Here is a 13,070-nt window from a genome sequence, read left to right on the forward strand (position 1 = left end):
TAAACCCATGTTTCAATTAATTTGTTCATGTCTTCACTTTCACAGTTCGAGTTATAGTCAACACATCCAGCCAGGTCAGTAGCTCCAAAGAAAGTTTATTTTAAAGTGCATAGATGGTTGGGAGCCAATGTTACGTGCATAAATTATGAGCAAACGCCAACACATGTTTCGCTCCCTAGTGGTATATAAATCTGGGGCTTTCTCAAGCCTGTAAAGATACAAAGACAAATTAAGAACAAACCATCTTCTTGTAAAAGAACAGAGAAGAAAATTACGAAGTATCACCCAAGTGCAAACAACGAAATAAAAGCAGACAAAAAAGGCCAAGTGCCAAAAGTCTGACTAGTGGAAAGTCATCTCATAGGATAGCATATGCAATTACCAAACAGATGAGACAGCGCTGTAAATATGAAATTAGGGTGGTTCAAAAATAAGGGTGCTAGCGAATGAAATAAACAAGCAAAATGATGAGTTGGACAAACAGGGAGTAATCCCAAAAACTGAAAATAAGGAAGAAAAATATATTGTGCTCAAGGTTGGCAGCACCACCCCCAGTGATTAATAACTTTTCTCGAGTCCTTGATTGATTCTCTGTACACTCGAACTGTGAAAGTGAAGACATCAACTAATTAATTGAAACATGGGTTTACCAATACTTTGCTACACAAATAAAGAGTTGCCTGCAAATGGAAGGTTAAAAATTCGGTGTCGTGCCTCTGGCTTGAGGCCTGCCACGCAGAGCCAAGATGAACATCTGGCACATATTCTATGGGCATAGGCATGTGCGGCTAAATCTGAGCTGTCCGCATCTGCACTAATTATTTGATTGGCTACTATGCCTCCTTCCTGTAGGATTTCTTGGAGCTCCTGCATGTCCTCCCTGGGTAGTTTTTCAACAAATCTAGATAGAGAATCCCAGAGAGATCGATCATATCTCCCTAAAATCGCAGATGCCCTAGATACCTTTATGAATGAAGCTGTAGTGCTGCACATTTTTCTCCCCAAAGAGTCCAGGTGTTTGCTTTCTTTCTCTGGTGGTACCGCCGATAAGGAAGCAACTGAATGAGTCTTCCTGGCGGCAGCTAGGATGATAGAGTCTTGTGGAGGATTGGTCCTGAGAAATAATGGGTCTTGATCTGGGCCCTTCAGGATTCTTGTGGGAGCTGCAAGTAAAGATGCTGGTGTGAGGAAAGTGTCCATTACTGTTTGTAGGACTCCTAAAACCAGAGGGAGGAGCTGTCGCGAAGAGGACCGATGGTGCAGCATTTCAAAAATTACAGACAACGATGTTGTGGGTTCAGGGATGTCAATATTTAATTGATTAGCTCCTCTGACCAACACGTCATTTAAGGTGTTAATGTCATCCACCGGGCATACTCTAGCCGTGGGTGTATCTATCAGAGTAGGCAAATCATTTTTTTTATAGATGACGTAGTAGTGGAAGTCCATGAAGGTGATCTGCGTCTTCAATGACGTGGTCAAGAGCTCTGAGATCTCCTGGTACGAGACGTAATCTTGCTAAAGATCTTTGCAGTGTTCTGCTCCTCGTGCATGACCGAGGAGCCCTGTCTGTTCTTTGTAGTCCAGAATGAACTGTAGAACCAGGTGTTCAGGTGTTGTTGTAAGACCAGTCTTTTGTGTCTGAGGCATTGGTGATGGTGTCCTTGGGGGAGACCGTGTTGGTGAATACATTTGTGAATATTGTGAGTCTGGACTGTGTGGGTGTGGGTCCTTACAAAGGCTTTCTAGTCAACTTGGTGACAGATTGATTGCTGATAACTGTCCTCCTATAGCTGAATGGGAGGAAGCCCGCGAAAATCTACTTCATATAGTTTTGGCAGTAGGTGAATCATGCCTGGTCGTAGTTTGGGTTTCTGATGTTGACAGAGGTCTAGTAGGGGAAGAAATCCTCACCGGTGAGCGGTGTCTCGATATGGAAGGACGTTGTGTTGTCATCGGTGGAGAATGTGAACGTCCACGTCTCAACATTGAGTGACATCTTGACGTTGAGTGTGATGGCACTGGTGGTGAGTCTCTATGTCGAACGGCGCCTGGTTGCCGTCAACGGAGAAATAGATTTTTGCCTTGAAGTCGATAACCGTTGAACCATGGTTGATGATGTGGTCTTCATTGTTGAGTGCTGCCTCAATGTTGATGGGCCATGATGCACCATCTATGGAGTCTTAGCTGTGAGTGAGTGACATCGAGCTGTGAGTGACCACCGACCAAGACTTTTCTTTTCTCGACGTTGATGAACGGTGATGTGCAATCTCTTTTGATGGCGTGTGTATCACCGTTGACAGAGATGTGTTTCTCAACATTAGTTGACAACGTTGATGCGACAACGAAGAAAACTGTTAACGTTGAAGCCGACACTGATGATTAACAAATAGGTATTTTCCTACCTGCAGAGGTAGATTTTGCTTGCCATTTTGTTTCCATTTTTTTCTGTGTTTTTCTACTTGGAGACCTTCTTATGAAGAGAGGTGGATCGGAATAGGGCTGCTGACAATTTTTCCCACTCTTGCAAGCCATGGAGACAAATCCTTTCTCTGTATTTCAAGGTTCTTCTTGAAAGGCTCTGGCATTGTGTGCAGATCTCAGGATGGTAGCTTTCAGGCATACACACGATGCAGACTGAGTGAGGGTCAGTCTGAGCTTTCTTTTTGCCACAGGGAGGGCACTTAGCAAAAAGAGATGGTATTTTTCACAGGAATATAAAAGAATCCTTTTATGAAAATCTCTAATTTTACTCAGAAAGTAAAAATATGTTGAGTAAAGTCTTGAAAATGTTGTTTAAATGGAGACTTACTGCTATAAAGTCCAGAAAATGAGAGCCCATTGCTCCAGGATCCTGACTAAATTGTCAACACCAGCAGAAAGTACTTTGCGTTCTTTAGATCTGAAAAGAGTACTCAAATTTTATCTCAATAAGACTAAAGATATCAGACAGTCTGATCATTAGTTTGTGAACTATGGTTCTATGAGAACAGGCATAGCTCCCTCGAAACAGACAATTTCCAGGTGGATAGTCTCATGTATTTACCTACCGGTTGACTAACAAACAATTGACTGCCAGGCCCAAAGCGCACTCTACAAGGGGCAAAGTGGCGACAACAGCCCTTCTGAATAATGTTTCCATCTCCAAAATCTGCAAACTTTTGAAAGGGATTACTGTCTAGATTCAGATACTAAGACAGACGCTCAAGTGGGTCAGGCCTCCTTACGAAAAGTATTTTTTTTTAAACTAGTCAACTGCTTTTGTTTACACTTCGTCGTCCGCAGAGTTGTGGGATGGGCTTGCTAATCTATTCAGTGCTTATAACTTGATGAGGATCCCCAGGAGAGAAGGATAAGTTACTTGCCTGTCATCCTAGTTCTCTACCAGGGGAACCCTCATCTAAGTCATAAGCAACCCACATACCTCCCCGGACGAATTTGGTATACAGCAGTTTGTACTTGTTGGTATTTTACTCTTATCACCGTAAATAAGTACTGACCTAACTGTAACCCAACTATCACCTCACTTTCACCTCTGGGGCATGGTGGGATACTGGAGGTTCCGAACGCCTTAAATCCACGGTGCCATTTTATTTGTTCTGCTATGTTAATTTAGATGCAGCCTATTGGCTAACAATGCCTTTACATTTCATTACAGTTTTCCTGTCTAATAAAAGATTGCTTTTGCACCTTATGCCTTTCTTTTCTGCTTTACAGAAAAATGCTTAAGTCTGGCCTACATGTTTGTTAAAGAAAACCTTACTAAAATAGGGCATTTTTTGCCTTATTTCAACATAGGCTGCACAGATGTGTAGACAGATGCATATGATGGATGTGTATTAAATTTCTAGATACAATTTTATGCTTACAGATACATTTAATAATGTATATACATGTGTGTAGTGTATCTGCTCCGGGGTCCTCGCTCATGGGTGGGAATATTTAGTGCTTTTGACTATTGATGAAGATCCCCTGGAAGAGAACATAGGTATACAGAATCACAGTATGCATTTCAAAGTCCAAAAATGGATTTTGATGTAAAGCATTCTACATTAACAGTCCTAAACCTGTGGTTTGGGAGCTCCTAAGCGCCCGCGACACCTACTTCGGGGGAGCATGACTGCTTAGAAAATTAAATTAAGTAACAGGTTAATATGGTGTAAAAGAAGCAAAATGTAAACTGAAAATGTAATCTTTCTGTAAATGTAAAGGAATTTGAAACAGGAGGCTAAAAATTAGATTAGGGTTGGTATCTTCTGATTGGTTTGTGAGAAGTGCATTAAGCAGAGTACAGTATGGATGAAATGTAACAACTTAATTTAGAAAAGCTGCAGCCCCTCTCATTTAAAGTAAAATTTTGATTTTGTTATATTTGTTTGTGAACTATACACAATATTTCATTATTTGTGTATTTGATGAATGCTGGTTTCTGTATTTTTGTGTATTGTTTTGTGGTTCAAATCATCAAATGTTTTAGGCCAGTGTCCCAGACGTCCACTAATGACTCCGTGGGAGTCCCCAGATTCCAACAATCATTAAGTGGGGGTTCACAGAAGCCAAACATTTAGGAAACATTGCTCGAAGTCTTCAAATCATGTTGTATTTCCAGAAAACAAAATAATCTTCTCATATGAGGTTTCACAGTAATGTTGTTACACTGTACTTTTTAATCAGTCTTACAGTTGAGTAATATTGCAAATAAAATATGGCACCACTGGTTGCCGGCAAGATGGCCAACCGGCAGCACTAGAGGAATGCTCCCGGCCCCAGATTCGGCATCCTCCACGATCCTGCTGTCCTGGGCCCACGCGAACCTGGCAGACGGGTCCTGGAGTCCCCTGGCGCAGAAGGGAGATCGAGGGGAGCACCAACAACCGGTGGAAGGCGTCGCGATTGAGCCGCGGGGGAAGCGCATGTGAAGAGAGCCTGACCCCAAGATGGCGGCTGCGATCGCGGGCACGTATTGAAAATCAGTCAAAGTTGACTGATTGAAGAGGTAGTGAGGTGCAATTTAGGGGGAGTAACCCGGTCGGGGGCCTTCAAGGTCTGGACTCAGTGGTGCCCTGGCGCCGCACCCCCCCTTTTAACCCCCTCTGCATGAAGCTGGAGGTGGCCCCTCTCACAGGCCTGGAGGCCCATCATGTTGAATTGGATCCTGCAGGATGTCGGTCCTTGACCAGCTGAGGAGGGCGCTTGGGCTGCCGGAGACGGACAGAGCTGTACTGAACGTGCAAAGGTAGCTGGGGACTGTCGCTGAGCTTGTTCTGGGGGGGTACCCCTTCTGCGGCGATGTTTCGATTGGGTGGCCCTGTGTCGTCTGGCTCCTGGAGTGCGAGACTGGCTGGTTGTGAGACAGCCACATTGAGCAGAGGACGATGCCTGCGCTGCTACTGCCTGTGCCAGTGTTCGCCATGTAGTGGTCCGGTGAGGGAGAGGCAGTTGGGGACCATGCGGTGGTGCATAGCGAGGGCACGAAGTTCGACCACTTATACTGCGCCTGGTAGTGTGGTGCACGGCATTGGGAGTATTCGCTTGTAGCAGGCGCCTCATTACGTCCGCACCATGGGCAAAGACAGAGCGACTAAGGGAATGCAGCAAACACCGATGGATCAATACACAGCGCAGAGTGCAGGAGCGAGTCTGCAAAACGATCCCCCAGGCCCCTCGGAGAAGGGAGCGAAGCCAACCGGGGCACAAATCCTGGCTGCCATTGAGTCATCTAGCCGGGCAACGCAAACTCAGATTGCGGCCATAGCGGTAGATGTCATCCTGCTGAGAGCCGATTTGAGGGTAGTGGCGGAACGATCGGTGGCCACTGAGCAAAAAGTGACATGCATGCAGTCTAATGTGGACACGCTGAAGTCATCGGTGGCTATCCTCAAAGCTAAAACGTGCAAACTGGAAGCGCGTGTTGAGGAGTAGGGCGAGACGCTGTAACCTCTGTATGGTGGGCTTCCCCGAAGGAGTAGAGGGATGAATGTTGAGGCCTTCCTAGAGGACTGGATCCGTAAATCATTGCCTGCTGCCCCATTGTCGTCTGTGTTTGTGGTGGAGCGTGCACACAGGGCCTTGGCATTGCCCCCGCCGCCGGGAGCCCCTCCGCAAACGATTATAGCCAAGGACCTTAACTATAGAGACCGCAACGCAATCTTGCCAGAGGTGCGCAAACAAGGAGATCCTACATTTGAGAATCACACTATCCATTTTCTTCCTGACTACACCAGGGTTGGTGCAGCTCCAACAACAGTCATATGCTGGTGTTAAACGTAAGCTAAAAGACCTGGGCTATACTTATATGTTGTTGTATCCAGCCAAGTTAAAGGTTCTTCATGCTGGCTGTTCACATTTTTTTCAATCTACTGAAGCAGCGTGGGACTGGTGGGAGCAGAATGATGGGACAGGAACGCCGGAATCCCTGCGGGGGGAGTGTGGTGGGAGACTCCGAGAGACAGCGGAAGTGCGTACTGCAGCGCGCAGAAGTACCAGGCGCCATCATGCCAGCTGTGGAAGCCAAGTGATTGTGCGTTGGGACGGCACTCTGAGTTTTGAGCGTAGGAGACAAGAGCGTGAGGAGGCTAAACTGTTGGTACAAACTGTCACGTCGGAGTCGTCCTCACGCTCCGGATCCCCCTGTGTTGTTAGTGGTTTTCTGCAGAAGGGGAAGCCGAGGTCACCCGAGTTTGAGGCAGATTTTACCAGTCGTCAAGGAATGCAGCTGTGTGGCTTGAGAGTGAAGGACGGTGCCATATCTACTAAGATATGACACTACTGGTCTCTTCCATAGTGCCTGTGAACAATCAGGCGGCCTAGCACAAACACACGCAAACTTTTGAACCATAGTTCATAGGTGTCTGTGTTATGTATTGCATATTTTTTGTACTATAATGGTAACCATTCCCCTACAAAATATTATGCCTGCGTAAACTTTAAAACTTTTCCCACTTTGGATGTTTGCTTTACTGTGCAAAGTCAGAAACGTTTGAAGAAATAAAACCATTTCTTCTTAACAACTTCTTCAAAGAGGTGTCATGTTGTGGCGCACAGCCCTGTCTACCATTGTTAGTATATGAAAATTTGCGTCAAAAAGTATGGAAGGGTGCATGGGAACGGCCATGTGCCACCCATGGAACACCCTCTGGATGCAAATTAAGTGTTACTTTCAGGGAACTTTCCAGCACTGGAAAGTAAATCCCAAATAAACATTTTGCACTGGTTTGCATCACTTTCATAACTTTAACCCTGTGCAAAATGTTAGTAAAGCTGCCCCTTCGCTGGGTATTTCACTGAAGCTATGAACAGGCAGCATGGGAGCAACTCCAAATGGGAGGAACGTCTTTAATTAATGGCAAAAACCATGTTATGATATTTCTGAAGAATTATTTTGCTTTAAAAAGAAAATAATTTAAATGTGAATTAACTGAACTGCAAAATAACTGAATTTTGAATAAGCTGAACTACATCTATTAATACTATTACTAAGTTGATGTGTTTCTAAAGCTGTGTTTCCTTCCCCCATTTTCTCATGTACCCGAAAGCCGGCCACTCGCTTGTTCCTCATGTTTTACAGTGTTCAAAAGGCAATTCTGAAATGTTTTTCGAAGAGCGCAATTTTTCTATTTTTTCCAACCTTTCAAACCGCATTTCTTTTCCAAGCTGATTAGTACAATATTATCCTTTGATCAACCCTGGAAAAAGACCTAGGCGTATTTACCATAAAAGGTGAAACATGCGTTCGCCGGCAGGTACAGGAGTTCTTACAACTACTTTGAAGACTGCTGCTACCTGCCGTTGACTTTCTTGATTTCTGCAAGTAAGATTATATGCTATACAAGCACTGAAAACGGAGGGCTTTTTTTTTTTTTTTTTTATCAGTCCAAACTACCATCTTGTGCACAGTACACAATACTTATCGATTAACATGCATAAAAAAATGTAGCACAAGAAAATCTTCTGAGCACCAGAAATACTTTCTCAAAACTTTTCATCCATTTGAGGTTCAGGATCTCAACTAATATCCATCTGGCATGGCGGGGTTACTGAAAACCAGTGCTAAAGCTAGGTGAACTGTACTTGTTCTGCGAAAACTGTGCCTCGGTTAAACTCCATGTTAGATACTGATCTTCTCAAACATGGAGGAATACAACAACGTCAAACTGTGTATCTGACTTTAAACAGAATGTCCACCCCATCAAAATTAGGACTTTTTGAAACATCTCAAACTTTTATGCCACGGTTTCCTTAAACCCAGTTTTCACTGATTGAGCCTCAAAGGACTTCAAATACGAAAACCATGAAAATAAACAAAATTGAGTAACATCCATACTTATAGACAAGCAACGTTAGCATACCCTCTCCAAAAACAATAAATGGAATTCATATCCATAAATTAAGGATTTAAAAAATAAAAATATGAAAGAAACATCACCGGGTACTGACATCGCTCTATTGAGTTCTGACTTTGACCACTGCAATCTACAATATATTTTAAAGAATTTTGGTTACGTTGTTTCAGTAGTGTTTTTTCTGAGAAATGTCACAATATTGAAAATCTGGCAATGCCCTGGCTTTGTGGACTTTTGATGTTTTACGGAATGCACCAATCATATATGTATATGGTTTGGATCAATGCTGGTATGACACGGACAGGTCTTTGTTTGTATGTATGTATATGGTCATTCTTTAGCGCAAACCTAGCCAAAAGGGTTGTACATGGTCAAACGCAAGACTAAAGTTGACCAGTAATAGGAGACAAAGCTGAGTTGAGGTCATTGTTCTTTCATGCATAGGTCTCAGACATTGGAAGTAAATTGTAGAAGTAGTCAGAACTGTGTTCTATGGAGTAAGTTTTATTGCATTGTTTAAGAATTGTGTTACCCTTAACCCTCTGCTTGTTGCATGTAGTGATTCAGATTCACGTGCTCTGCATACCGCTGCCGTCTAGTGTTGGGCTCAGATGATTGCAACTTGTTTATCTTTGAAGAAGGCCACAAATAATTGTCACAAGGTCTTCATGACTCCTCCTCTGGTTCTGGATGCACATGGCACCATCTCCTACTTCAGAGATTTGCTTTGCACATTAGTTAAGAGAACAATGCAGCTGTGAGCATAAAATAATACCTATGTGTACAAATAGAGAGTATTAAGTGAAAGAACTCTGTAACAAACACTGGCTTACATGGAGGAGAGTGGGCTGTGTGAATCTACAGCACTACATGCAACAAACACATGCTTACAGGGTACTACAATCCATTTGTAGAATGTGTAGCTGTAGATACATATCCTCTGCACAGGCTTTAAAGTATTACTCCACAAAGCGACAGCTAGCCAATGGATAGTGCAACGGTCTGAAACAGAGTCCTAAGGGCAGACTGACCAACTGCAGCTTGCTGCCTAGCAAGAACAGCCACACAATGTTTTGTGGAACTGTGTGGAGTGGATCAGGTGGCAGCTTTACAAATATCTGTAATGGGTATGTTCCTAGAAAAGCCATAGCAGCACCCTGTTTGCTGGTGGAGTGAGATTAGGGGTGGGAAGGTAGGGTTATTTTAGCTTTTGCAATCCACACAGCCATCCCTGCCCTAGCAATTGCATGACCTTTATGTAGTTGTTAAAAGGCCACATACACTTGTGATTTTTGAAAGGATTTGGTTCTACCAATGTAGTACATAAGAGCGCGCTTCAGATCAAGCATGTGTAGTGCCCTTTAAGCTACCAAGTCTGGGTGCAGAAAGAAGGCTAAGAGCTTGATTGTGTTGTTAAGGTGGCCCACCTAGGGCTAGAATTTTGGATTGGTTCTAAGAACCACTCTGTTCTCATTTGCCTGAAAGAAAGGTTCCTGTAATGTGACAGTCTGCAGGTCACTAATATGTCTGAAAGATGTTATGGCTACTAAAAAAAAAAGCAACCTTACAAGAGAGAAACTGTAAGGGGTATGAACGCAGTGGCTTAAAGGTGGCTCCATAAGTGAGGTGAGAACAACATTAAGATTCAGTTTTGGAACTAGGTGGAATTAAACGGTTGAGACCCTACAAAAAAACATTTAATGACAGGAATTTTGAAAAAAAAAATCTCTGTTTTGCATGTATGCCGTAAGGACTGCTAAATCTAGCCAAATGGAGGTGTATGTCAACCTTGGCTTTTGTACGTGTAGGAGGTACGAAATAATGTCTTGCACACTGTGAACATAAGAGGGTTTAAGTGGTTTGGAGTACAATAGTGGACAAAACACTTCCACTTAGCAGCATATGTCCATGAACTCTTGGGGTAAATTGAGGCAAGAGAGGCAACCGAACTCTAGACCTCAAGAGCCAAATCGTCAGGTTGAGATTTCTGAGGCCCATGTGTCCAACTTTGCTATTGTTTTGTGAGAGAAGGTCCAGCCTGTGGGAAGCTTTTCATGGGCAGTGTTTCGAGAAGGGTTTAGAACTATGGTTGCCTAGCACACATTAGAACCACCAGGATAAGAGTGATGGATGATTCCCTGAGCTTCCTGACCATGTGAGGAATTGGTGGCAGAGAAGGAAAAGCACATGCAAAGACCCCTGACCAATTCATGCACAAAGTATTGTCCAAAGATGGGGCTATGTGGAAAACAGGCTGCAAAGTTTCGGAATTTCACGTTTTCCTGTGTGGCAAAAAGGTCTGTGTTTGGGGTGCCCAATTTTTGAAAGTGAAGGAGTGGGACTTGAGGGTGGAGTTCCAACTCAAGGACTTGTTGTTCTGCTAACCTGGTCTGCAAAGTCATTGTCTCCTCCCAGAAGATAGGCTACCAGGAGATAAACGAAGTGAGGCACGGCCAAATACCATATCCTCTGCGGCAGGGCCAACAGCAAAGGGGAGTGGGTGTCTCCTTGCTTCTGTAGGTAGAACATGGCGGTCACGTTGTCTGCTTGCACAAGGACCACCTTGCCTGCTAGAATCTATTAAAGAAAAGCTTTGAGAGCTTGATGAATGATTACAGTTACAAATGGTTGATGTGGAAACCACTTTGATGAGGTAGCTGCAGCCCTGAACTGTCATGCCATTGAGGTGTGCCCCCCCCCCCCAACGACTACAGATGCGTTTGTGGTGATGGTAAATTGTGGATCTTTGTCTGCAAATGGCCTGCCCTGCAACTGTTTGTTGCTGTTCCCCCACTTCAGAGAGCGAAGGGTGCTGGTCCTTACCAACACTAGATCCTCCAACTGACCCCCCCCCGCTTGTGACCACTGGCTTGAGAGGCTTTCCTCAAAGCAGGCACATCCATAGTCTGGAATGGAGCACTAAAGCAATGTATGACGTCAGCATACATAGTCAATGCATTATTGTGCAAACTGGGAATGGACAAAGTAGCTGAAAAAGTGTGAGAAGCTGCCAGAATGCTTGAACCCTACAGAGCAATAGGAAGGGTTGGATCTGAAGTGGCTCCAAGTTTGACTTGGTGGCAGTGACTGTGAACCACAAGCTTTGTAGAAGGGGAATCACACTGCATGTGGATTAAACAATCCTGACTGCTTGAGCTCTTCCTCAGCCAATCATTAAAGTAGGGAAAGACATGAGTTTGTCCCCTTCTGAGGTGAGTGGCTACCACCTGCTAAACACTTGGTAAAGACCCTTGGTGCTGTGGTCACGTCGAAGGGCAGTATGCTGAACTTGTAGTCTTGACCACTTATCATGAAGCAGAGGTAGTGCAGATGACCTGGTTAGATCCGAATGTGAAAGCAGGCGTCCTTCAAGTCTAGTGTGGTCATGAAGTCACCTTGTTGCAGTAGGGTGATACCATCCTGTAGGGAGACAATGTGAAAGTGTTCCTGACAGGTTGTATCTTTTGGAGCAGGGAGGTCGAGGATGGGTCTGGGCTATCCATCCTTCTTGGGAATGAGGAAGAATCAAGATAGACGCCTTTGCCCTAGTGCTGATGGGACACTGGCTCTCTGGCTCCTTTGAGTAGGAGATCCTGCACATCTTCTTGCAGCAGCTTAAGATGTTCTGGGCTGAGAGTGCAGCTGAGGGGAGGAATGTTCGGTGGGACTGAAATAAGCTCTAGGCAGCAGCCCTGCTCGATGATGGATAGGTCCCACTAGTCTGTGGTGATATCTTTCCGGTGGGGAGGGAACCACTGAAGTCTTCCCTAAAAGGTTTGGTGTGTGTGTGTGGGGGGGGGGAAGGGGGGGAAGGGGCCAAGTCAATTTTCTGAGGTGGTAGATTCCTTCCTAGAGGTGCAGAATGCTTCCTCCTCTTCTTCAGAGCAGAGGATCGGCCTTGTCAAAAATGTTCAGTGAGTTTTGTCGATCTCAGCGCTGGTGCTGAGCCTTCTTCTGCAGACTGCAGAGCAAAAGTTGCAGTGGCTCTTGTGCTCTGGCAAGAGGCAAAGATTCCAGATGGCGTGGAGATCAGCCCTGGGGTATTTAGAGTGATATTGGGGGTGCCTATCGAAAGGCATCCGTTCCAATACCTCATATTCATTCTCTGGAGGGCTGGAGCATGTGGCAGCTCAAAAGGCCATGAAGGCCAGGAGGACTGATCAGCCAAGGAAAAAGGGCTGGAAAAATGGAAATGACACAGAGAACGAAGAAACGCTTGATAGAAGTGCTCTTGTGATGGGGTTGATGGCAACAGACTCCAAGACCACAATGGGAACTGACAAATTTATCAAGACCAAGAGCGCACTGAATCATGCCGAAACTCGATGGCAGAGGAAAACAATCTAACAATGGGCTTGGTTCCCATGCACATGCAAGACAAGAGGAGGATTCAGTGAGACCTCATGTCTCGAAAGACTTCTTTAAAGATAAATACGTTCCAATCATCTCAACCCAACACTGGATGGCAGGAGCGTGCAGAGCATGTGTATCTACAGCTGCACATGCTAGAAACATACATTTCTACACAGTTTTCTAAAATATATTCCTGGCTAGGCGCCTCAAGCTTTACAACTATGGCCTCTTTTTCATCATGTGGGGCAGCACATGAACATAGCAATGAACAGCAAATACAAACTTTATAGATACAGCAATCTCTTTCTCATTCACTGGCAATGTAGATATAGAGGTGGCACGACTCATCCATTCATTTATTTCTGTAATAAACTG

This window comes from Pleurodeles waltl, chromosome 1_1, assembly GCF_031143425.1.
Source record: "Pleurodeles waltl isolate 20211129_DDA chromosome 1_1, aPleWal1.hap1.20221129, whole genome shotgun sequence".
NCBI lineage: Eukaryota > Metazoa > Chordata > Amphibia > Caudata > Salamandridae > Pleurodeles > Pleurodeles waltl.